This window comes from Panicum hallii, chromosome 3, assembly GCF_002211085.1.
Source record: "Panicum hallii strain FIL2 chromosome 3, PHallii_v3.1, whole genome shotgun sequence".
In the NCBI taxonomy this organism is placed as follows: Eukaryota; Viridiplantae; Streptophyta; class Magnoliopsida; order Poales; family Poaceae; genus Panicum; species Panicum hallii.
Window position 1 is genome coordinate 28,252,450 of NC_038044.1, and position 26,927 is coordinate 28,279,376.

The following is a 26,927-nucleotide window of genomic DNA, read 5'->3' on the forward strand; positions in this document are numbered from 1 at the left end:
TAATCGGAAGGTAGCCGGGTTCTCGAAGAGTTCAGAATCGGCATAAGGAAGAAAGTTTGGGTTATCAAGGCCTTTGTAGAAAATCTTGAACCAACGGGAAGCATCAGGAGGACTCAATTTCCCGCCAGGGAGACTGTACAAGGCCTGCCCGAAACTAGTGCACCTAATCTGTCTCCCACTCAGATCAGGGAAGGAATTGTCGACTAAGGAAGGGAAATCAGGGTCGGAACTTTGGAAATAAAGATGAGCCCACAACTGGATGAACCACCATGGGCCACCAGTTCTGATTTTCTTCTGAGAAAGAAGGCTAGAAGTCATCAGATGGAGATATCTGTAAAGTTCCCCGAGAAATAGTCTACCAAGGCCAACAGATTGACCCTTGGCCAGCTCATAAGCCAAGGAGAGGTAGTTCTTGGTCGGGGCGAGGGAAGGGCCACAGAAGAGGAAGTGTTCGAGCCATAGGTTTAGAAAGGCCGTGTGCTCCTTCTCCGACACAGGGCCCTTGCTTTTTTGGTGTTGGTTCAGGTATGTGCTCCAGTTAGTGCATTCAGTTTTGGAAGACAGTTTGTAAGGAACTACAGGGAGGCTGTAAGCAGAAGGGCAGGCTGATGATATGTCTAAGCCGGTAATCATCACAACATCCAGCAGTGTTGGTGCCAACGGGCTGTGCCCGAAGAGAAAACAATTCAAGGCATCAGACCAGAAGTAGCCGATGGTCTTCAGAAGGTTGAGGGACAGAGACAAAGCATCGGCTATCCCGATGGATTCCCATAAGGGCTGGTAGGCGTTCGCTACTCTGTTGTACCAAACTGTCCAGCCTTCAGGGGGATTTGGCCAAGCGCAGAGGCTATCCGACCAAGATTCTAGGTCTATATCCTGACTCACAAAGGGGATTCGATTAGCTTCACATGAGATCAGATCTATGGGTTTCTCGTAGGAACGAGGCCCGAGGCAAAAAGAATTGGGGGAAGAAGGGTGCGGCAAGAAGATATCGGAAGCCTGAAAAAACCCAAAGAAAAACAAGATTGCCGAGGGAAGAGTTACTTAACCGCGCAGTAAAATTTGCAGATGCCGTGCTAAATTAATGGGGGTCGGAGTTTACCTTTAGACCGAAGACGGCGGTGGCGGTACGCGAAGACTCTGCCATCGGGAATCCTAAGTCGAGACCCTGGAGAGCGGATCTAGGTTTTGGTGGCGCAAGATCGGATGTGTGTCTCAAGGACCAGGGAGGATCTTGCGGCTGGGGTTCGTGAGCAAAAGGAGATCGGAGTTAACCTGGATCTCAGAATCTCCAGTGATTTGCGTTGGATTGAAAGGCCGGTGGAGGGTAAAGTAAATTGAAGGGTTATTTCGGATCCGGATCAGTATATTCTAAGGCCAATGCGTTGCCATCAGCTCTTAAACAGATTAGTATGCACAAGAAGAATTGCTGATACAAAAGCAGATTCTATTCACAATGAGGCAGTAAATACAAAAGAGGAGCTAACTACTCCTGAAAGTGGCCTAGTGGGGATACTACGGTCTACCACCTGTACACGCCAGAGGTCTTGCGACGCTTGGATGGCGGAGTAATGCTGGTGCCGCTGCTACCGCTATCGCTGCTGCCATCGTCGTCGTCCCCACTACCGTCACTGCTAAAGCCGTCATTGTCTTCGGCTGCTTCAGTGCTGTCGGAAGTTTCGTCCGATGACCCGCCAAAAAGGAAGGTACCTGCCATCGGATCTTCCTCGGAGAAGAAGGAATCGGCGTAACAAATGCCACATGAGGTTTCTGGCGTCACCGCCGAGGCTTAACCATCCTGGTGATGATGCTATGAAATGCCAACAAACATTTTTTGCGTCGCTGCTAGGGAAGGCACTTGTTAAAAGAATAGATAAAGTTGTTGATTAAATTCTTAATTGGTGTTCATTGTTTAAACATGCTAACTATCTTTGTTTTCTCTTTGATGTGAGATTAGGGTAGTGTATGACTGGTTTCGATCTGCCGCAAAATTTCACTCAGAATCCGGAGTCACTTCTGAGAAGAGTTCGACCTCGTGTCATGCCTCCTCAGATATCACTCTTGATAGTCGAAACAATCACCAACGCCATGACCCAGAAGATGCTCCGTGAATTCTCTGCTCCTTCTGCTGATAATATCCCAATCGGGCCATCCGTTAACACTGGAGCTGAAAATGTTGAGATCAAGACGGGTCTCATTACGATGGTGCAGGCTAGCCCATTCTGTGGTAAGGCCAACGAGGATGCCAGCGCACATCTCCAACAATTCCTGGAACTCTACAGTACTTTTTTCATCAAGGGAGTCACCCAAGATGCAATCTGATTCCATCTGTTTCTGTTTTCCCTTCTGGGGAAGGCAAAACAGTGGTTCTACACCAAAAGAAGTGCAGTAGACACCTGGGATAATTGTACCATGGCATTCCGCACCAAATTCTTTCCCATGGGCAAAACCAATGCTCTTCAAGGAAGAATTTTTGGATTTCAGCAGGTGTCAAATGAGTCAATAGCTGAAGCATGGGAATGGCTTTAGAAGTACATCCTAGCATGTCCTCACCACGGGATGGATGATTGGCTCATTCTTCAAAATTTCTATAACGGGCTAACTTCAGTAGCCCGCAACCACATCGACGCTGCTGCAGGTGGTGCTTTCTTCGGTCCAAAACTTTGATCGAGAAGATGGTGTCCAATCAAGGTTGGAATGATGAACATCTCCAACCACGCTAGCGGGGCATGCACACCATCAAGGAGATGGACATGCTGGCCACTAAGCTAGATCTCCTCCTTAGAAGATAGAAGAACGTCCCCAAGATAAGGCTCCAACACAAGCACTTCAAGCCTTAGATGCTCACATGACTTCGAGGTTTGCGGAAACACCAGACACTCAGGGAACAACTGCCCCGAAACCCATGAAGACGTCATGTACATGATCAACAACAACAACGGGTTTTGTCCACAAGGAGGTCAGGGGTGGACTCAGCTGCACCCCTACTACCGAGGAGGTAATGGTAATTTAAGTTCATTTAATCTTAACCAACCTTCCTTGAGGGATCTTTTCCTAGGCCAAGAAAAAATCAATGAATCATTACAAAAGAAGCTTGCTACCAACAATAAATCCTTGGAGACCATTCAAGAAAAGATGAATGGCATCTCCTCTGCAATCAAGAACCAGCTAAGCTTCAACTCAATTAGCTCAGCTGGCTGCTGTTGTCCCCTCTGCTGAGATGGGGAAGATCCCGGGATAACCCGAATCTTCCATGGAGAACATCAATGTGGTAACAACGAGAGGAGGTAAAACCACTCGTGACCCCCCTTATCCTGACAATTCCAGTAGGGAGAAGGAGAACTAGATGGCATAAGAGCCGCCCAATAGCAATGACACTAAAAAGGTGCATGGAAGGAAAATGGCTCCTCATGAATTCTATGACACTCAATTGTTGCCGTTCCCTAGCAAAATCAAGAGGCTGGCACCGGATGAGCAATTCAACCGCTTTGTGGATATAATTCTGCGCATCAACATCAGTGTACCCTTGCTGGAAGTGATGCAAGTACCAACCTATGCTCGCTATCTCAAGGACATACTCACCAACAAGTGACCGTTACCCACTACCGAGGTAATCAAGCTCACCGAGGCGTATAGTGCAGCAATACTCCAACAGCTTCCTGAGAAGAAGAAGGATCCAGGATGTCCCACTACCAGTTGTTCAATTGGGACACAGAACTTCGATAAGGCTCTATGTGACTTGGGCGCTAGTGTCACTATCATGCCCAAGGCAGTATTTGATCAACTAAACTACTCAAGTTTGACTCCAACACCAATGCAGTTGCAACTGGCTGAATCCTCTGTTCGGTACCCAGAAGGCATCATAGAGGATATTCCAGTGAGGGTGCGGGGTTGTTCATCCCCGTCAACTTTGTGGTGCTGGACATGGATGATCCCAAGGAAACAACACTTATTCTTGGCCGGCCATTCCTCAGCACAGCAGATGCTCATATCGATGTTGGGGCTAGAGAAATCCAACTCCACATCAATGGCAAGGAGGGAAAGTTTGACTTCCATCCAAGGAGGGAACAATGCGCAATGATCCGGATCAAATATGTGCCAATTCCTCATAAAATCATTGATGTCGAAGTAACACCTCCTAAAAAGGATAATCTCATCACCTTCATGAGGAAATTCATGAGAGATGAATGAAGGAAAACAAAGAGAAGGGAGCCAAAGATTAACAATCCCGCTCCAAAGAACATGGATCCATCTCCCACACCACCTACAACATCAAAGAAGAAGAAGAAGAAGAAGAAGAAGAAGGTGTGGCGAGCAAAGAAGACATCACCATCCGCGAGTCCTGCATGCACCTTGTTAAATAGGTATGGAGAGAGTCCTGCTCATCGGACCTTAAACCAGGAGCTAGCTTGGGGGAGGTTCTCCGCCAAGTGAACTGTATCTTTACCACTTTCAGTAAAAATATAAAAACCATAAAAACAATAAAAATACTTTTCTACTTAATTTTCCCTTCCATATGTGCAGTAATGAATGCTCTAACTTTCCTAAGTTGAAAGGATGAATAATTGCTATACTCTTGCTCGTCTGTTTTGCCTAAGTCCTAAGCATAGTGTTTCCTGAGTTTGAGTCTGTTGGCTGTTTAAACCTTTGCCATGAACCTAAAAATCTCGTGGGTTACACATGCTTCATGCAAGTCTAGGTTGTTGTGAGTATAGATGTGGAATATAGAGCTTTATAATCTCCTCTTGAGTAAGACATGATATCTGGAGTCTTTGTTTTCAAAAATAAAGGGAAGACAAGTTCCTCAATGATGCTACAAGTCCTACCAGAGCCATATTTTATACACTGAAAAACTCCTATACATTTGCTACTTGCTATTTCATTGAACTTTGCCAAATTGTTGTGACCCTAGTGAGATGCTTTTCATATCCTCTTGATCAAGATCACGCACAGTCCACACCCATCGTGAAATTCCTACACTGAGAATTAGCCTATCCATCCATCCACCAAATAAATGCTCCATGTGTTATGTGATCTCTCCCCAAGTATCCGTGAAAAAAGGGAGATATGGTTACCCTAAAGAAAAAGAAAGGCATGCTAAGAAGCATGACCCGAAAAAAGAAAGAGAGAAGAATAAAGGGGATAGCTATGTCCAAAAAAATATAATAAAGGAGAGAGGGGTCACACAAAAGAGGAGTAATCATACCCTCATCAATCCACACACGTGCACATCTTGATCTTGGTTTATGACTTGTTTCTCCATGGATCCACTCTTTGTCTTGGCGATATATGAAATGCACGTATGTTTCATCCATTCCATACATTGAGCCCTACAAAGGCTCTAGATATGAGGAGGCAAAGATTGCCCTGGTAAGGATTCATACACCTTGAGGGATCCGAGAGATTCATTCGAGGAACTTGGTCTTGTTTTCAAAATTCAAAAAGAAAACCTCCAGATGGATAGTTGAACAAAAAGAAGGTAGGTATTGCTCGATCGACTATTCTAACATTCAACAGCTCAAGATGCGGAGAAGCTAAGAAGCCCCATAGATGACTAAGGTAATGAAAGTGCATTTGGCCCACTAAGTGGGTTTTGGTGTTGATGACATACAAAATTAAGGAGCTAATGAGTTTATCAAGTTATGGATAAGTTAAAATTCAATGAAATGAGAAAGAGCAAGAAAAGACGCCAAATTTGCTTAAAGGACGATGTTGGGCTTAAAATAAGATCTTTTAATATTTTCTATTTTGAATTTGAGTATTGGAAATATCGTACTATTAAGAGGGATGCGAATCGATAGCATGAAGGTGTTAAAGTGCTTATTTGAGATGCTAACCATCAAAGAGAGACATAGAATCACACACTTGTGCACCTAGTTTTCTGAATGTTTCAGTGTGTGTTGGAAGTTCCGATAGGGTGTTCTCAGCCAGCTTATTTTAGCTAGGTCGGAAGTTCCGATCCTGTTTCGGAAGTTCCGGCACCAATCGGAAGTTCCCTATAACTTCCGATAAGAGGTTATCGGCCAGCTGATTTTAGCTGGGTTGGAAGTTCCGACAATCACTTATTCTGCACACTAACAGCTAGTTTTTGGAGCTTGGGTATTTATACCCCCTCAGCCCCTCCTTCATTTGTTGCTGACCCAACCCGAGACAAACACCTCCAAGAGCATTTATTACTCCTCCCCAATCCTTCCAAGAGCTAATCCTTTAGTTGATTTGAGCTAGAGCTTGGGTGAGAGCAAGATTGAAGTGTGAGACTTAACCATTTGAGTGTGAGGGCAACCAAGTTCATCTCAAGAGCACTTAAAGTATACTCATCCATCGATTCATGTTTGTTACTTTTGAAGCTTGCTTCTAGACGGTTTGGTGTTGCCCGGTTGAGCATCCTCTCATGTGTGCGCGCGCCCCGGAAAGTTTTTATTACCCATCCTTTATGGATTTCATAGTAAGTGAATCAATCCTCCTTTGTGGTTGATTGAGTGAGGTAAAGGGTTAGTGGAAGACCCGGCTCTTTGTGACCTCCTCAACGGAGACGTAGCTTCCTTAGTGGGAGTGAAGTTCGGGAACAAATCTCTTGTGTCTTGCGCTTATTGCATTTATTTAGTTCTTGTTGACCTAGAGTTTGTTTTATGTCGATCTACATACTTGAGTTGTTGTGCTTGAAAGATCACCTGCGGAAGTCTCCTATTGTCATTGCACATCTTTTGATTCAGTTAGGTTCTACAATTTCAAGTTCAATTTTGAATTTTGTACAAGAACTTTCCTTTTGTCGGAAGTTCCGGTTTAGTGTCGGAAGTTCTAAACCATCGGAACTTCCTACATAGTGTTGGAAGTTCCGATAAATTTAATTGCTGCGAAGAATTTTTCAAATACGCCTATTCACCCCCCTCTAGGCATCTCCAAGATATTTTCAAGTGGTATCAAAGTCTAATCTCTTGATTAAGGCTTTACCGCTAAAGGATATTAAGATGTCTTTAGTTGGGGATGGTGCCGACGCCGCCGCAACTGTCGCTGCTCAAGTCGATGCCGGTATCGGGTTAGATGGTGCCAGAAATCCCTTTGGGCAAACAAGCCGTCCACCCTCCATTCATGATGCCGACTCAAGTTCAAGTGATAAAAGCGAGGGTGAGATATGGGAAGCAAGAAGAAGGAGGAAAGAGAAGATGAAGACCAAAATTGGGAAGAAAGCCGAGAAGTTGATGATGAAGCGAATCAAGGAAGAAAGCGAGGAGCATCCTTTCTTTGGGTTACATCAAGTTCCTCATAACTATGCTTTATTTCAATATCCTACTTCTCAATTTCAATCGGTCCACTTGGGAAAACCTCCTTTCTTTGATGGGACAGATTATTCCAAGTGGTCTTATGATATGAAAATGTATCTCTACGGGCTTCACCTCTCTATTTGGGGAGTTGTGGTTGTAGGTGTGACTCCTCCCAAGAATGGTGTACCCACGGCCGAACAAGCTCAATACTACTTCCGCAATGCGCAAGCCGTGAGGGTCATCACAAGTTCCCTTTGTGCCCAAGAATTCAACAAGGTCCGCAATGTTGAAGTAGCCAAGAAAATTTGGGACACATTGAGAGAAGCTCATGAGGGGACCGATGAAGTTAGAGAAGGAAAGATGGATTTGTTGCAAGGAGAGCTAGAGCACTTTGTCATGCATGATGAAGAAACCGTGAGGCAAATGTATGATAGACTAATGGTCCTTGTGTCGGACATTAGATCTCTTGGAAGCATGGAATGGGAAGATCACAAGGTGACAAAGAAGTTGCTTAGGGCTTTCACATCAAAGAACCCTACTCTTGCAACAATGATTACAAGAGATCCCAAATTCAAGATCAAGACACCTAATCAACTTTTTGGTGAAATTCTTCATCAAGAGTTGGTTGAGAAAGATGTAGCCAAGTCACTTAGCCACAAAATGAACAAGAATGTAGCATTCAATGCTAGCTCAAGTGACAAGGTTGAATCAAGCCCCAAGGCACTAAGGTCAAGGAAGGAAGATTCATGTGTTGAAGGCTCCGATGAAGAGATGGCCTTGGTGTTGAGAAACTTGAAGAAGTTCATGGAGAAAAAGTACTACAAGAAAGGTGGTGATGACAAGAAGAAGCCATCACAAAGAAGATATTATGAGTGCAAAGAAGTGGGCCACTACATTGCCGATTGCCCATAATTGAAGAACAAAGAAAAGGATGACAAGAGGTACAACGAGAAGAGTAAGGACTACAAGAAGAAATATCAAGATCATGCTCATGTTAGTCAAGAGTGGGAGTCTAGTCATGAAGACTCCGATCATGAAGGTATGTCAAATCTAGCCATATCCAAGCTTTCAAGGAAACTCTTCAACAACATATCCGATGATGAAGATGACGCTTCTTTTTTCTCATGGCCAGAGGGACTAAGGTACAAAAATCATCCACCTCTTCCTCTCATTCTTGCGCCACATCTATGTGACACCCTAGGTATCAAAATTGTAACACATTAGGAAAGAATGTGTAATGTGTGTATTGAATTGTGTGAAATTGAGTGAATGTGTGGAAATAAGGACCTATGTGTAATTATTTCAAAAATATGAATCCTCTTGTGTAAAATGTTTGAATTACAAAGGTAACTCTTAAATTTCACTAGGGGTCAAAGTGTAAAAATGTTAGTCATCATTGCAGTGCATAAAACTTGCAATTAAGTCCAAAAATACATGAAAATTTCCTAACTAAGGACAAAAACTTTGAAAAGTTTGAGCTGAGTCCAAAGTTTTAAAATAAAGCTCCATCCCTTGAGTTTTTGAATTTGAACCCTAAACAGAAGTTGTAAGGTTTCAAAAGTTCTACAACTTTTACTTTGACCATTTTCTAATCTGAGCTTTAGAACAGTGGGAAATTTTGGTTTATGGTAAGGTCCCTGGAGTTTTTAAAGTTCACAATTTAGCCCCTAGCGCCCCCCTTCTTCTTCCTCTGCTTTCCCTCTGCCGCGCTGCAGCGCCGCCGCAGGCCGTCGTGCCGCGCTGCCTGAGGCTTCCCTCTGCCTCCCCTGACCCCCACGCGTCGCCCCCGAGCTCGCCCACCGTCTCAGCGCTTCCCCGCTAGCCTACCCCGAGCGTGCCACGCTGTCGCCGTAGCTCACCATCGCTACAGCTCTGCCGGCGCCACCTCCTGCTCTGGCAGCTCCTACGCGTCGCCTTCCGGCCGGCCGCCGCTCTAGCTCCTCCCCTCTGGCCTTCTTCCGCGCACTCCATGTCGCCCTGACTCTGCCGAGCCCTGCCCGGCCGCCACCACGCCCGTCGTCGGCCGCCAGCAGCAGCTACTGCTCGCCGTGCCCTCTCCTGATCTTGAAGCATGTCCCAGGATGCTCCTCGACTTCTTCTATCCCCTCACGCACCCGCTGTTGCCTTCTTCTTCTTCTGCTCGACTACTTTCGAAGGACCTCCGCCGCCCGACCGAGCCGCCACCTCGCCGTCGCCGTGGTCAGCACCCCAGCAGCCTATAAAGCCCTCTCTTTTCTTGCCCTGATGCTTCCTGAGCTCACTATTGTGCTATTACACCACTTCATAAGTGCAAAACAAGATCGCAGCCCCGGATCCGCCATCACCGCCCGTTCTTCGTCCCTGGCGAGCTCTGCTCACCGTGGGCAGCCGCCGTCAGCCTGCCCCTGCTCAAATTGACCCCTGAGCAAGCTTCCCCATCGCGCACTGGTGCTCCCCGAACTTACCCCGACATCAATTCCCCACGAGACTGCTCTACCAATGGTCGCCGTCGCAGTTTTTCTTCGCCGCCGTTCGGCTCACCGTTGACCCGCCGCTCCCATCATTCTCCGCCCTCGACAAGCGTACCACCCGAACCACATCACCCCGGTGCAGCTCCTAGATCACACCCCCACCCCTCTCCAATCTCCAGCATGTCGGAACACCGCCGCCATAGTCGAGCTCCACCGCCGCCGTCCCGGGTCGTCGCTTTTCCACCTACTCCGGTCAACCCTGACCTGCACATCACCTCCAGCAAGGTTCCCCCTAGTCCCCTGGTCCTCCCTGGCTGGTTTCCCCTCGCCGCCGGCGACCACCGTTGCCGTAATTTGGCCGGCGAGTTCCAGCTTCTCTGTCCCGATGAACCAAGGATCCAATTGTGTGGATTTAAATCTTTCTGAGGGCCTGGCTGCAAGATTCCAGTCCCTCCCCTCAATTCAAAATTAGTGATTTTTCAGAATTTGTAGAAATTTGTAGGAAACTCAGAAAAATATCAAACCAGTTTTGTTTGAATCCTTAAAGTAAATTCTACAACTTTTGTTACTAAGGTTTTAATGTGAAACCAAATGCTTTTTGAGCTATTTTAAAGTTTAGCAAAAGGGTATCTTATGTGTAACTTTTGCATGCTAGATCTATTGCTTGTGATTTTTGGTGTGTGGCCTATTTAGGGTATGAGTGAGCTTATGTGCAAATTTCACTTACAGTACTGAACCCTAGCTTGAACTAATTTAAACTTATGCAAATCAAGCTTGAAATGGTTTAAATTTATTCAAGCCCATTACTAAGGTTTTCATGCTTAGATCTTTTTACCATGGGATATTCTGTAATTGAGTAATTCATAGTAAATCTTTCAAGAATTTATGGCATTGTTTTGTCTAAGGTTTGAATTTAAACTTAAAATTTGAACTTAATTCAAATGCTTTAGTTTCTATTTTCATAAAATTATGAAAAATTCATAGTAAGCTTATCTGCTAGAAGTAAGCGTACCCACAAAAGTTTAAGGCCATAGCCTTTATGGATTTCAAAATAAAAATCAAACTTGTTAACCTAATTCAATTAATTCAATTGATTATGATAATTGAATTAAGATACAAATAGTAGGGTTGAATTCAAATTTCTTGTATAATGAAGTTATATTTATCCATTGTTAGATTGCAACTTTATCGTGAAGTAAAATTCTTAACTCAAGAACCACCTAATTCAAATCATTGCATATCATGTAGAGTCAACGACACTCGACGACGGGGACTACGAACTACTCCCGGAACACGAGCAAAGGTTTTCTAAAGACCAAGTGAACGTCGCCGAGGAATTAACTGAAGCCCCAAACCAAGGTTCAGAAATTTTTGACATCCCTGACCCCAACCCCACCAGCGAAGGCAAGCCCCGGACATAAACCGCTATTTTATTACACTGCAAATTATATATTCATAATGCTTCGAGGGATGGTCTTGGTTGCGTTCTGATGCTGGAAGGCAGAGTGATAGCTTATGCCTCGTGGCAGTTGCGCCAGCACGAGCTAAATTATCCCACTCATGATCTGGAGTTAGCCGCAGTTGTGCATGCTCTGAAGATATGGAGGCATTACTTGTTTGGGCAAAGGTGTGACATTTACACCGATCACAAGAGCCTCAAGTATATTTTCACTCAGAGTGAGCGGAACATGCGGTAGAGAAGATGGCTAGAGTTGGTCAAGGATTATGACCTGGAGATTCACTATCATCCGGGCAAGGCTAATGTTGTAGCAGATGCTCTGAGCAGGAAGAGCTATGTTAACATGGCCGTGGCTTTTCAAATGCCTCAGGAGTTATGCGAGGAGTTTGAGCAATTGAGTCTGGGTTTCTTGCATCACACCTCGGGTACATCATTCGAGGTAGAACCCACTCTAGAGGCCGAGATCAGCCAGCATCAGAAAGATGACAAGAAGCTGCAGGAGATCCGTGAATTGCTTAAGATTGGTAAAGCCCCTCATTTCAGAGAGGATGATCAGGGTACCTTGTGGTACAAGGGCCGGATATGTGTGCCGAATGTGGCAAATCTCAGGAAGTTGATTCTGAGTGAGGCTCATGATACAGCATATTCTATTCATCCGGGCAGCACGAAGATGTATTATGATCTCAAGGAACGATTCTGGTGGTATGGAATGAAACGTTCCGTTGCGGAGTACGTGGCTATCTGTGACACTTGTCAGCGTGTCAAGGCAGAGCATCAGAGGCCAGCAGGTCTATTGCAGCCGTTGAAGATTCCAGAGTGGAAATGGGAGGAGATCACTATGGACTTCATTATTGGTTTGCCTCGTACTCAGAAGGGTACAACTCTATATGGGTAGTAGTGGATCGGTTGACGAAGGTTGCCCATTTCATTCCGGTGAACACTACTTACTCCGGCGCTAGACTCGCAGAGTTGTACATCTCCAGGATTGTTTGTCTGCATGGTGTTCCGAAGAAGATCATATCTGATCGAGGATCTCAGTTCACTTCACGGTTCTGGGAGCAGTTGCATGATTCGTTGGATACGAAGCTGCGTTTCAGTACCGCCTATCATCCTCAGACAGATGGGCAGACAGAAAGAACCAACCAAGTGTTGGAGGATATGCTTCGAGCCTGTGCTATATTGGGATCAGATTGGTGAGAGGCAGGTATTTGGTCCAGATATTGTTGAAGAGGCAGAGCAGTTGGTACAGCAGGTGCGAGAGAACCTGAGGGTCGCACAGACTCGTCAGAAGAGCTACGCGGATGTTCGTCGTCGAGATCTGACCTTTGCAGTGGGTGACCATGTGTACCTGAAGGTTTCGCTGATGAGAGGAATCCACAGGTTTAACGTAAGAGGGAAGCTAGCTCCTCGATACATTGGCCCGTTCAAGGTGTTGGAACGAAAAGGTGGGGTGGCATATCGTTTGGAGTTGCCTCTCAGTCTCTCAGGAGTGCACGATGTGTTCCACGTGTCTCAGCTGAAGAAGTGCTTAAGAGTGCCAGAAGAGCAAGCACCGCTGGAAGGGTTAGATGTGCAGGAAGATTTGATTTACATCGAGCATCCGGTGAAGATTCTGGAGACATCTGAGAGAGTTACACGGAACAAGAAAATCAAGATGTGCCGTGTTCAGTGGAGTCATCACACAGAGGACGAAGCTACTTGGGAGCAAGAAGATGAGCTAAGGAAGATATATCCAGATCTCTTTGCTAGCTAGCCTATCTGAATCTCGGGACGAGATTCCTGTAAGGGGGGTAGATTTGTAACACCCTAAGGTAAAATTTCGAGATTTATAATGAATTTAATTGGGCTCCAGTAATTTTCTAAGGATTTATTTTGCCTAGCTTGCATTTATTTATAATTTAATTCATAAAGAATTAAAATTTATTTTAGGTTCAACATGTTTGTGCATTCATGCTGGTGCATAAGTTTTATCTAGTTGAGTGCATAGGGGTTGAATTCAAATAGTTTTGAGTTGGTGCGGGAAAAGAAAAGGAAGGAAACGGAAAAGTAGGTCAGTCATTCCTTTTTTTCTCAGTCATTCCTTCTTTTCTCAGTCATTCCTTCTTTTCTCAGTCATTCCTTCTTTTCTCAGTCATTCCTTCTTTCTCAGTCATTTCCCCAGCTCGACCCCACCTGTCGGCCCCTTCTTCCTTCTTCCTCTACCGGCCGCGCAACGGCCCCCGAAACTTCCGGCGAGCTCTCTCGCTTCGGGCCCGCACGCCAATGTGGGCCGCTGCCCTACAAGAAGGTTCCGCGCCCTAGAACCCTAAACCTAGCCGCAGCAGCACCTCTGGAGACCCGCAGCGCCGCCGCCTCCTTCTTCCCTCCGCCGCGCAGACGCCTCGGCCTCACCGCCGACCGGCCGTTCCGCTGCACCCCGGACCACCACAACCCCGGGTCCGCTCCCTCTCGCCATCCCGAAGCTCCGCTAGCCCTACGCCTCGGCATCGACCGAATTTCCCGAAGGAACCTTCGACGGTGAGTCACTCCACCGTCGGAATTCCTAATCGTCGTTGCATCCTGATCCGTCTTAACCCCCTGGTTACCTCCGCAGGGAGTTCCCCGACCGATCCGCGCGTCCAAGGGACCTCGAGCCTCTCTGCAGCAGCCTTCCCCACGAGCGCCGCCTGTTCCACCGCTCGGACCTCGTCGCCGACCATCTTCCGCTGCAGCTCCGACCACCACGAGACCTGGGTGAGCTTTCCCGCCATTCCTTGGTCCTTTTTGCACTAGATGTCATAGATCTTTAGCCCTCTCTTAGACTGGAACGCGCGCGCCGGCGATGCACCGCCGTGCCGATCCGCCCCGTCGTCGTGCGCGCCGCCTGAGACCTCGCCGAGCCCTGCAGTAACCCTAGGTGGATTACCCATGTCGCGTAGGCCATGCTAGATCCGAGCTCGAGTAGTTTTGACCCTCGGAGCATCAAATTTGAGGAACTCCGGCGAGCCCGAGCCGCGCGCCGCCGCGGGAGTCAAATTCCGGCGACCGTTCCGCCATCCCCGCGAGCCAGCTAGATCGGACCGGTCTGATCCAGATCGGACCGTCCGAACCACGCTGTTCAGATCGGACCGTCCGAACCGGAATGCGCCGAACCGTTCGATCCAGATCCGACGGCCCAGATTAGAAGACGCGTACCCCTTCGCTCTGCTAGTTTTGCTAAAGAGCCCCTGAGTTTTTCGAAAACCAACCCGCAGTCCACCCTTAGTTCAAAACTAATTGCAGATAGGTCCTGTTTTTATCGCTTAGACCCCTGAGCTTTCTGGTTTTCGTGTCCGCCGTTCAGCCCTGGTAGTTTTACAGGCTAGCCCCTGTGTCTACCCTTTAATTAGGTTTAGGTCCCTGGTTGTTGTCCAGAACCCCCCCTGTGGCCCAGTTTTTCTTGCAGAAAGGTCCCTGGATCTTGTTTCAAGCGTAGATTTCGCGTTTCAGCTCCGTTTTAGGTGTTCTTTATGTCCACGTGATCGTTGTAACGCGTAGAATAGTTCTAGGCCAGTTTTGTGTGCTGTTCTATTGTATTGGTGTACTTTTTTTTTATAGTTTGCTATTGTCTATGCATGTGTGTATGTGTGGACCATGCTTGGTGATCGTGAGTAGAGCGGAGCCTTTGGATGAGTACCAGGAGCCACCATCTTCTGAAGCTTTTGAGCAGCAGCAGGAGAACTTTGAGGAAGGCAAGTATAACATGAACATCCTACCACTTTTAAATACAATTTCATATTGCATTTTAATACTATATACCTATAAGGATTTCCTAGCCACCTTTATCCTTATATTTATATCCTTTGGGTTGCATTTTGGTTAGTTGTGCTAGGTTGCTGCGCTATAACGTATCTTGGTCCTTTTTAATTAAATTTGATTAATAGTCTTATGCAACTTAATCCTGAGCGTGGCCCTCTATGCTGTGTGCTTGAGTGGCTCACGTCTCCGTAAAAAAAAATATTTTGTTAGAAACTTGGTTTAGGGGGCCAGCACGGTGCTTAGTGCTTGGTTGGCCACTCTCCATAAGGACCGGTTCATAGAGCGACAACCTGGGACAACCGCGCAACCACAAGACTGGAATGGGACGGTCTTGACTTACTAATTAGGTCGTGTTGGTTCGGGAGTAACTTACCTGCGTGGGCAAGAGGGGTGGTAAGCTTCAATGGTCCCTGCTCCTCCGGCTTGGTCTGTGCTATGTGTCTTGTACCCCCGGAGGTGGGCCCCATCGTTGCTGATCCAGAATCCTTAGCGGTTACACCTTACCAATGTGATCCTTTGTAACGGTCTCGTAGTGCGCTTGCTAGCCATCTCACCTAAGGAAGTGTGATGAACAACTAGCGTAGCTCACGACTTGTGGGTAAAGTTGTGCAACCTCTCGAGAGTGTAAAACTGATATATCAGCTGTGCTCACAGTCATGAGCGGCCCAGATCCTCCGTCTGATTAGTGGGGTTATCAACCTTTGATTAGGGAGATTCCCCGGATGGTTTTGGTTTGGATGGTTCTCAGTAGTTCTTAATTAATATTGAATAATTTATTATGCAATTCGGGTTTATGGTAATTCATCCACTTGTAATAATTAGCTTTAATAAAATTTGCCAAGATTAAATGCTAATGCAGTTGAGTCAGCTAACCCTAGAGCCTCATACTCGTGTTATACTTGTTGAGTACGAGTTTGTACTCACACTTGCCTCTTCCTCTCTTCTGTTCTCTTGGATATCTTCGACTGCTGCTCAGCGCTCGGCAACATGGAGGACTACGTCAGCGGCTTCGACGACTTCTAGGCATTTGTCTCCCAGTCGACGTCCCTGTGGCGCCCAGCTCTTCATGTATCTCTTTTACGCTTCCGCAACTCTTGAACCGATTCTTGATTCGGTTGTAATAAAATAATTTATTTACGATTTATATTAATGTTATTCGTGATATGGGTTATGATATCTTGATGATTCTGTTGTATATATGCGTGACTTGATCCTGGCGCATATATGATGGCTCGATTTATGTTCTTTATAAATCGGGTGTGACAGGATTGGTATCAGAGCCATATCGACTGTAGGACGAAGCCTAGATAGATCTTGATGAGTATAGGACTTCTTTTCCCTTGCCTTGCCTCCGCAAATATTCTAAAATCATTTTTTCTGCTTCTATTCTTTGAGTCCTAAGCCCTTGATTTGCTATCTCTCTCTTGTCTTTTCTGAGAAATAGCTTGAGTTTTCCGTAGACGTTGGCCTGAGTCGCCTAATCCTGTAATTTATATGCTTAGGTTGTCCCGATGAAAATACGCTAGAACGAGTGTGTTAGTCGAGTGGTGTGATAAACTCGACTAAGTTGTGAATATTGAATGTTTTGTTATGGTGCAAATGTTTGATTTGGATTTTTGGTTGATTGCATAGTCTAGTAGATAAACTTGTTCATGCAAACCGACCTAACCCAACTTGAACTAATTAATAAAATTGAGTTAGAACGTTGGGGGTAAAACTTATATTTCCTCTCTCTGTCATATCCTACCGAAGTTTCATTTCCACAGCTGCACAATATCTCGTTCTCATGAAAGTTCGTTTGTTGCGATCAGATGGTGAACACCAGGCGCACCGGTTCCGGTTCTGACCAGCAGGAGCAGAACAACCAGGGTACTGGTCAGCCGCTGCCGATGCCGCCACCACTGACCCCGGAGCAGTTCTTCCAGCTCCAGATGCAGATGATGGCTACCCTGAACAATACTGTTCAGGCTCTGCAGCATATCCACGCCCAGCCCCCGCCTCCTCCGCGGCCTCAGCCCCGTGATCGGCGTGCGGATTTCCTGAGAGGTCATCCCCCGACCTTCTCTCACGCCACGGACCCACTCCAGGCGGACGACTGGCTTCGTTCGGTGGAGCGCCAGTTGGTTGTTGCGCAGTGCAACGACCGTGAGCGAGTTCTGTACGCAGCAGGGCAGATGCGAGGCTCCGCTCTCGATTGGTGGGAGTCCTACCCAGCTAGGGATCGTGATGCTCTCACGTGGGACCAGTTCCGTGAGCGCTTTCGGAACCATCACATTCCTGAGGGCATTATGAAGATGAAGCAGAAGGAGTTCCGTGCCCTTAAGCAGGTAAAATTGAAGGAAATTCCCTACAATTTCTTTGGAGCTTCGATCTATCCTTGATCTCGTTCGTGAGCCTGACATATTGAGCGATTTCTATCCTTGTTATTTGTGTTTGTCATTTCAGGGATCGATGACGGTGACGGAGTACCGTGACCGTTTCCTTCAGCTTGCCCGCTATGCCCCTGCTGACGTCGCCCGTGATAGCGACAAGCAGGAGTATTTCAAGGAAGGGCTGGATGATCACATCCAGTATGCGCTGCTGAACCACCGCTTTGACAGTTTCAACCAACTGGTTGATGCTGCCCTCAACACCGAGCGTAAGCGCCGGGAGATTGAGGATAAGAAGAGGAAGATGGCTCCATCCTCTTCGGGCAGCAACACTCTTCCCCGATATCAGCATCCACAGCAGCAGCAGAGGCCGCCCCAGCAGTACCAGCACGGCAGCAGTATCCTCCCCGTCCTCAGCAGCAGGCAGGACAGGGTCAGAGGCTTCCAGCACCTCCGGCTCCACCAGCTCAGAGGCAGGGAGTGCCCACTCCTCCTGCCGGGCAGCAGGCTGCTGCATTTCCGCGAGTGTGCTTCCACTGCGGCGAGCCGGGGCACTACGCCAACGTCTGTCCCCGGAAGGCGCAGGCAGGACAGCAGGGCCGTGCAACCCCGCCCAAGGCCCCAGCTCAGGGCAGGGTGAACCACGTGACAGCCGAGTCAGCGGCCGAGGCTCCCAACGTGGTTATTGGTACGTTCATGGTCAATACCCACCCTGCTACGCATTCCTACTAGCACATTAAAGAGGTGCATGTTAGTATCTTCACCGGGAGGACAGTTGAGGTCTCATGTCTTCTGTCCCAGAGTCAGTGTGGGCATAAGGGGGGTAGAGTTCAGTGCTAATCTGATGGTGCTAGACACCAAGGGTATTGATGTGATCCTCGGGATGGAGACTCTTGCTAAGTGGAGAGTCCGGATAGATTGTGCTCAGAGGACGGTTCTTCTGTCAGCACCGGATGGTCAGGAGGTCACTGTTGGAGCTACAAGACCTTCTGGATTTCTTCATCAGATGGAGGCTAGACCCACGGATGGTATTCACGTGGTGTCTGAATTCTCAGATGTCTTTCCGGATGATTTGCCAGGTATGCCACCTGATCACGACATTGAGTTTTCTATTGATCTCTTGCCTGGCACAGCTCCTATTGCTAAGCGGCCCTATCGTATGGCTCCCGTTGAGCATGAGGAAGTTAAGAAGACCATCGATGAGTTGCTAGCCAAGGGCTATATCCGTCGCAGTTTCTCTCCTTGGGCTTTTCCTGTATTGCTTGTAGAGAAGAAGGATGGCGCGAAGAGAATGTGCGTCGATTATCGGGAACTGAATGCAGTCACCATCAAGAACAAGCATCCATTGCCGCGTATTGAGGATCTCTTCGATCATCTTCGGGGCGCTTGTGTGTTCTCGAAGATTGATCCGCGTTCGGGTTATCATCAGCTGAAGATTCGTTCCGAGGATATCCCGAAGACGGCATTCACCTGCAAGTATGGGCTATACGAGTATATGGTCATGTCCTTTGGCTTGACCAATGCTCCGGCTTTCTTCATGCATCTGATGAATAAGGTTTTCATGGATTATCTGGACACCTTTGTGGTGATATTCATTGATGATATCCTGATATATTCCAAGTTAGAAGTAGAGCATGAGAAGCATCTGAGGCTTGTGTTGCAGAGGCTCAGAGAGCACAAGCTGTATGCCAAGCTCAACAAGTGCGAATTCTGGATTGACGAGGTCCCATTCCTCGGTCATGTTATCTCCAAGGGAGGTATTGCTGTGGACCCCGGGAAGGTGAAGGATGTGCTTGACTGGGTTGTACCGCAGACAGTGAAGGAAGTCCGCTCTTTCTTGGGCTTAGCGGGATATTATCGGAGGTTCATCGAGAATTTCTCCAAGATTGCGAAGCCTTTGACTTCCTTGCTAGAGAAGGGTGTGGATTTCTCTTGGACTGATGAGCGTCAGAAGGCCTTCGAGGAGCTGAAGAAGAGGCTGACTACGGCGCCAGTCCTTACTCTGCCAGACCAGAGCAAGAGGTTCACAGTGTATTGTGATGCTTCGAGGGATGGTCTTGGTTGCGTTCTGATGCAGGAAGGCAGAGTGATAGCTTATGCCTCGCGGCAGTTGCGCCAGCACGAGCTAAATTATCCCACTCATGATCTGGAGTTAGCCGCAGTTGTGCATGCTCTGAAGATATGGAGGCATTACTTGTTTGGGCAAAGGTGTGACATTTACACCGATCACAAGAGCCTCAAGTATATTTTCACTCAGAGTGAGCTGAACATGCGGCAGAGAAGATGGCTAGAGTTGGTCAAGGATTATGACCTGGAGATTCACTATCATCCGGGCAAGGCTAATGTTGTAGCAGATGCTCTGAGCAGGAAGAGCTATGTTAACATGGCCGTAGCTTTTCAAATGCCTCAGGAGTTATGCGAGGAGTTTGAGCAGTTGAGTCTGGGTTTCTTGCATCACACCTCGGGTACCTCATTCGAGGCAGAACCCACTCTAGAGGCCGAGATCAGGCAGCATCAGAAAGATGACAAGAAGCTGCAGGAGATCCGTGAATTGCTTAAGATTGGTAAAGCCCCTCATTTCAGAGAGGATGATCAGGGTACCTTGTGGTACAAGGGCCGGATATGTGTGCCGGATGTGGCAGATCTCAGGAAGTTGATTCTGAGTGAGGCTCATGATACAGCATATTCTATTCATCCGGGCAGCACGAAGATGTATTATGATCTCAAGGAACGATTCTGGTGGTATGGAATGAAACATTCCGTTGCGGAGTACATGGCTATCTGTGACACTTGTCAGCGTGTCAAGGCAGAGCATCAGAGGCCAGCAGGTCTATTGCAGCCGTTGAAGATTCCAGAGTGGAAATGGGAGGAGATCACTATGGACTTCATTGTTGGTTTGCCTCGTACTCAGAAGGGTACAACTCTATATGGGTAGTAGTGGATCGGTTGACGAAGGTTGCCCATTTCATTCCGGTGAACACTACTTACTCCGGCGCTAGACTCGCAGAGTTGTACATCTCCAGGATTGTTTGTCTGCATGGTGTTCCGAAGAAGATCATATCTGATCGAGGATCTCAGTTCACTTCACGGTTCTGGGAGCAGTTGCATGATTCGTTGGATACGAAGTTACGTTTCAGTACCGCCTATCATCCTCAGACAGATGGGCAGACAGAAAGAACCAACCAAGTGTTGGAGGATATGCTTCGAGCCTGTGCTATTCAGTATGGTACTGTTATCGCCATATTCTGGACGGGCCAGAAGTGGGCCAAAGAGCAAGATGGGCCTAGGAGAAGGTTTCGGCACGATTACAGATCGGTTCCCGTACAAGTGTTTGGGGCCAGTAAGGCCGTGTAAACTCAGGTTTAGGCAGTTAGGATTCGTGTTGTGTTTGGTTAGGGTTAGTTAAATAGGGCAAGTCTACGGACTATAAATATGTACCACGAATAAACAAGAAAGAGAGATTCATTCATCAACAACTCGCGGCGCATCGCCACCCCTGTTCCAGGGTTTTCCATCGGGTAAGTGCCATGTGGCCCCCTGATCACGCTTTGCGTGATCGGGGGCGCATTACTCTTGCCTGTTTACTTCATGTGTTGCTCGTTCTGAAGCCTTGTAGATGGCGAGTAGCATTAGTTATCATAGCACGCATAGAGTAATGTTATTTTATTTGTATCATGATCATGTTCTGTTCATTGTTCTTGCGCGCTCCGCGATCATTGTGCCCGATTATGGATACAATGGTCGCACCTTGCTTTGTTTATGTTGATAGATCCGATCTGTTATGGCTAGTTTCTATTTATTAGGGATTTAGCTCAATATGTGCATGATTAGGCCTTGCAAACGGGTTGAAGGTTCCGGCAGTATGTTAGTATCGGATCTTAGCCTGGGTAGAGGATTCCTTAGGAATCGGCTCTTTAGCTGTTTTTAGGGTCTCTATTTAGGTTGTTTGCTCTGATGCTTTGCGTATTCGTTAGGCTCAATCATGTGTAGGATGTTCCGATCGTGTAGTGAGGGCTTAGTTATCGTGGATTGGATTACATCGATATCTATAAAGCAAGTTTCATCTCATTATTGTTTACATATGTTATTTGACCCGAAGGTCCGATCCGGTATTGATGCAATCGGCTCTTTACAGCCGATACCGGGGAGGAGTGATGAGCCGATCACGGCTCGGACTAACCTTTACAAGTATCTGTGCTTACAGGAATTTCATGAATCACACCTTCCTGATCAGGTACAGGATCAGGTGGCACGCCTAGCGACTCCAAACCAGGGTGTGCGCCAGATCGCTGGGCCGTTGACCGAGGGACCGGGGCCCGCCAGCCGTCCCGGAAGCCTCCCGGCTCCTCGTGTTGCCTGTCGTTGCTCGCCGGTGGGTTTCGGTCGACAACACATTCTGGCACGCCCAGTGGGACCATCTTCATCGACTTCGTCATCAGCGTTTGCACCATCTTCATCGACTTTGTCATCGGCGTTTGCATCTTCTTCATCGACTTCGTCATCTTCGTCAGCTCTGTTAGTAGTGGTCAGCAGGATGTCAAGGGACGATCCGATCACTTACGAGGAACTCTCTGCTGAACATAAGCAGAAGTACGATGAAATCAAGACTCAGTTTGAAGCCGATCTCATCGGCTCTTTCGAAAGGACTCGCAGCCATGGTGTCAGGTGGAAGGGATTTTCACCTGAAGGTGCTCTTGATGGAGTAGTTTTATCTATTCCATCTGAAGATCGTACTAGAGCGCTACGTCAGGAAGTGAATTATGCGGTGGCTCATTCATTGCACCGACATTCGGAAAGTTTGGTTAATGCTTTCGAGCGCGTGGCTCTGCGTGTGGTCCAGGAGATTATGAAGCATCAACATTCCCCAACTGGACCTACCTTGGGGAGCCATAGGGGAGAATTGCCGTTCCAAACTAGACCACCGTTGCCTTATACACTTGCAGCTGCAGAATCCCATGGTGCTCCAGCTTATGTAGTTTACAGAGAGGGTGGTGATCCCACGGATCACCAGTTTTTCAGCGAGCCACCCAAGGAGATCCCACATGGTTATGTGTGTGCGTATATACCGGACAGTAACAATCCGGTACATCCTGTACAGAAGACAATTGGAGGGGTTTCTGGTGCTGATGCGGACAAACAAGCGTGGCTAGCAACTTACGCTACCGGGCCGAGTCATGACAGTATGCACTCGGCCCCTGGGTCACAGATAGCGGAGCAAATCAGCACTATCCTAAGGGATCAGTTCGGCATATTACCAAAGAGGAGAGCGATCGGCTATACTAAGCCGTATCCAGGAGATTATGATTTAATCCGTTACCACCCAAGTATCGGCTCCCCGAGTTCACCAAATTCAGTGGGGCAGAAGGATCTAGCTCCATCGAGCATGTGAGCCGATATTTAGCTCAGTTGGGTATGATTTCTGTATCAGATCCATTGCGAGTAAGGTTCTTCTCGCAATCGCTTATAGGACCAGCCTTTGGATGGTACACGTGATTAGGTCCGGACTCCATCCGCACCTGGAAGCAGCTGGAGGAGCAATTTCATATTCAGTATCATTCAGAAGCCGCGGAAGCAGGAATTGCCGATCTGGCGCAGCTCCGACAAAAGCGTGGAGAAACCGTAGCGGAGTTTATTCGACGTTTCAGAGAGATGAAGAACAGGTGTTATTCAACACGGATCTCAGAAAAAGAAGCTGTCGAATTGGCATCAGTAGGATTATTAAAGCCGATCAGAGATCTGGCTTTTCAACTGGAGTTCACCTCTTTGGCGCATCTGGTCCAGAAACTGTCGACATATGAGCAGCGTCATCCCGAGTTATACCAAGATAAGTTTAAGCGTCAAGTAGCGGTAGCCAACGCGGAAGAAGCCGATGACTCGGAAGAAGAACTGGAGGTGTCGGTTGCTGAGTGGGCTCGTGGCGCAAATCCTGTGCCTTGTAAATGGCTGAAGCAAACTGGTCCTGCAAAAGGGTTTGACTTTGATGTGAGTAAAGTCGAACAAATTTTTGACTTATTACTAAAAGAAAAGCAGTTGAAGTTTCCAGAGGGACATAAACTTCCCACGGCACAGGAGTTAAAAGGAAGATCATATTGTAAATGGCATGACTCCAAATGCAGACTCCATGAAGGTAGACACTCAGCCTTTTCCTGGTGTAAATATGGTGGAACATCATGATCGGTCTGCAAGGCAACAGTTGGACTTCGCGCTCGGCATCAACATGGCAGGGATGGCGTCGCGATACCAGGCCACCAATAAAGAGGCTATTCCAGCAATCGGCCCCAAAGGGATAAAAAAGGATATGTCACAGAAGAGAAGTAAGGTATGTAAGGAATCAACGTCCAACTTCTTCTGATCTTCTCAGGAAATATGAGTATCAGTACCAGCAGCGCCTCCGGCGGGAATCTGAAGATGAGGAATATGAGCATCGCACCGGGAAGCGTTTGAAGAAGCATGAGGATGCTCGTGATCATTGGCACTGCCCATTCTTCAGGTACTGTTGGGATTCCGGTATGAACCGACTGCCTACTGTTAGGGACTGCCCAGAATGTGGATCTATGAAGACAGAGGCAAGGGAATCAGTTTTCGACGGTTAGGACCTGCGCCAAATCAGCAAGAGCGGGTTCGATCACCACGAAGGGAAGATGAAGAGGAGGATAGGTATCATCGCCACGTTGGTGCCCGGATGGACTAAACCGTTCACAAAAGCGTAGGATTCAGAGGCTACGGAGCTTGGAGGAAGCTGAGGCCAGATACATGAGACATTGAAGAAAGCGCGACCAGATCTGGCAGAACAGGTTCATTATGTGCAGGAAAAGAAACCGCGCGCTTCAAGGAAAGAATGGCGACCCAAGTCAACAAAAGCCGATAAGAAGGTATCGGCTGATACGCACATGGTTTTTGTGCTTCCTGCAGAATTCCATGCCCGGACCTATGAAGAGCCGTCGGTAGCCCAGCTTGATTTGGGACCACGGCCGGTGATATTCGAGAAGCCGCAAGCCAAGAATTACAAGCACTTGAAGGCATTGTATCTCAAAGGGTATATCAATGGTCAGCCCGTTAATAAAATGTTGGTGGATATGGAGCGGCAGTCAACATTATGCCATATTCAGTTCTGCGCCGATTGGGGCGATCCACCGGAGACTTGATCAAGACCAATGTCACGTTAAGTGACTTTAACGGGCAACTTCAGAAGCTCAGGGTGTCCTCAGTGTAGATCTCACCATCGGGAGCAAGACCGTCCCGACTTCCTTCTTCGTCGTCAACAGCAAAAGCACCTACAATATCTTACTCGGCAGGGACTGGATCCACACCAACTGTTGTATCCCCTCAACAATGCATCAATGTTTGATCCAATGGGATGGAGATGAAGTGGAGGTAGTCCAGGCAGACGACTCAATCGAGATTTCGCATGCTGCCATGAGCATCTGGGATGCGGAGGACCAAGAGCCAATTTCAGGGATAAGCTTAGAAGGGTGTGATTGCATCGAGGCTACAAAAAACGGAGTAAGGCTGGTCTTATCCACTGGCCTTACAGAATAGAAAAGTTGCATGAAGAGCATCACGATAATGTACCTATTGAGGCCGATTCGCGCAATCGGCCCCCAAAAAATGAATTTTTGGTGACAGGTGTTTTACATAGTTGTCATGGGATGGCCAGCACTGACAGCCGGCCTGATTCTTTTCATAAAAACTTGGAAAATAATGAAATATGTGTATTGGCCGATACTAACGATCGGCTGGAAATCGTTTTGTTATCTTCTTTTCCTATCTGCAGCATTGATCTAACGGAGGACGGGAAGTTAGGATATGGCTTCACATCGGCTGATGAACTTGAAGAAATCGATATTGGTCCCGGGGATAAGCCGCGACCAACGTTCATTAGTAAAAAATTGCATCCGTCGTTGCGAGAGCCGATGATAACTCTATTGAAGGAATACGCCGATTGCTTTGCCTGGGATTATACAGAGATGCCTGGGCTCGATAGGAGCATAGTGGAGCATCGGCTCCCTCTCAAAAGTGGATTTCGACCGTTCCAACAGGGATACGTCAGATGAAAGCCGATGTCTTGGTCGAAGTAAAAAAGGAAATAGAGAAAATGATAGAAGCCGGATTTATCAGGGCTTGCAGATATGCCGAATGGATTTCAAGCGTCGTACCTGTACAAAAGAAAGACGGCCAATGGCGGGTTTGCGTGGATTTCAGGGATCTTAATAGGGCCACTCCAAAAGATGAATATCCAATGCCTGTTGCAGAAATATTAATCAATGCAGCTGCCGGCCACAAGATTTTGAGTTTCATGGATGGTAATGCTAGGTACAATCAGATTTTTATGGCCCCCGAAGATATACACAAAACGGCGTTCAGAGTACCCGGAGCGGTGGGGCTGTTCGAGTACGTGGATATGACCTTCGGATTGAAAAATGCCGGTGCAACATATCAGCGTGCCATGAACCACATCTTCCACGACCTAATCAGCAATCTGGTAGAAATCTACATCGATGATGTCGTGGTAAAGTCAGCATCAGTCGAAGGGCACCTGGATGATCTACGGCAAGTTCTGGAACGAACCAGAAAATTCGGGCTCAGGATGAATCCGAAAAAATGCACTTTTGGTGTAATAGCTGGGCAGTTCTTGGGTTTCCTGGTTCATGAAAGAGGAATAGAGATTGGCCTAAAAAGCCAGGAAGCCGTGCGTACTATGGTGCCACCCACTAACAAGAAGGAACTCCAGCAACTTATTGGTAAGATTAACTTCGTCAGGAGGTTTATTTCTAACTTATCTGGGCGGATTGAACCCTTTATGGAATTGGTAAAAATCAAAACCAATGAAGAGTTCCGCTGGGGGCAGAACAACAACGGGCATTTGAAGAAATCAAAGAATATTTGTCGAGACCACCTGTGTTGGTGCCACCACAGCAAGACAGGCCATTTTACATATATTTATCGGTCGGTGACACCTCAATTGCTTCGGTGGTAGTACAATTATATGATGGCAAGGAGAGGGTGGTGTTTTATCTCAGCAGAAGGATGTTGGACGCCGAAGCAAGGTACTCTGACATGGAAAAACTTTGCCTTTGTTTATTTTTTACATGCACCAAGCTTCGTCACATCCTGCTATCGGCTGAGGTAATTATCATCTGCAAATCGGATGTTATAAAACATATGCTATCGGCTCCTGTGTTGAAAGGCCGATTGGGAAAATGGATGTTTGCATTATCAGAATTCGACATCCGATATCAACCCGCGAAGGCAGTTAAAGGGCAAGCATTGGCAGACCTCATTGCTGAGAGGGTTAATACCAACATAGCAGTGCTTTCCATACGAGCCTGGGCTATGTATTTCGATGGATCCGCCTGTGGAGATGGATGTGGAATCGGCATCTTGCTGGTATCGCCTCGGGGGGCAACATACTCTTTCTCAATTAGGTTACCAGCCACTTGTACTAATAACCTTGCAGAGTATGAGGTGGTGCGTAAAGGCATGGAATTGCTTCTGGAGGTCGGAGCTGAAGCCGTAGAGGTCTTCGGAGACTCTAAATTGGTAATCTCCCAACTCACAGAGGACTACAGGTGTGAAAGTGAGCTATTGTTTCCGTTGTGGATGCAATGCC

At 47.3% G+C, this 26,927-nt stretch overlaps 1 non-coding gene across 1 annotated transcript; it reads right to left on the reverse strand.

The window, feature by feature from the left end:
• Nucleotides 1-2,452: 2,452 nt before the first annotated feature.
• Nucleotides 2,453-2,561, reverse strand: LOC112888240. Its single transcript, XR_003227778.1, has one exon. It is a non-coding gene; the product is annotated as a small nucleolar RNA R71 (small nucleolar RNA).
• Between the last annotated feature and the right edge of the window lie 24,366 nt (nucleotides 2,562-26,927).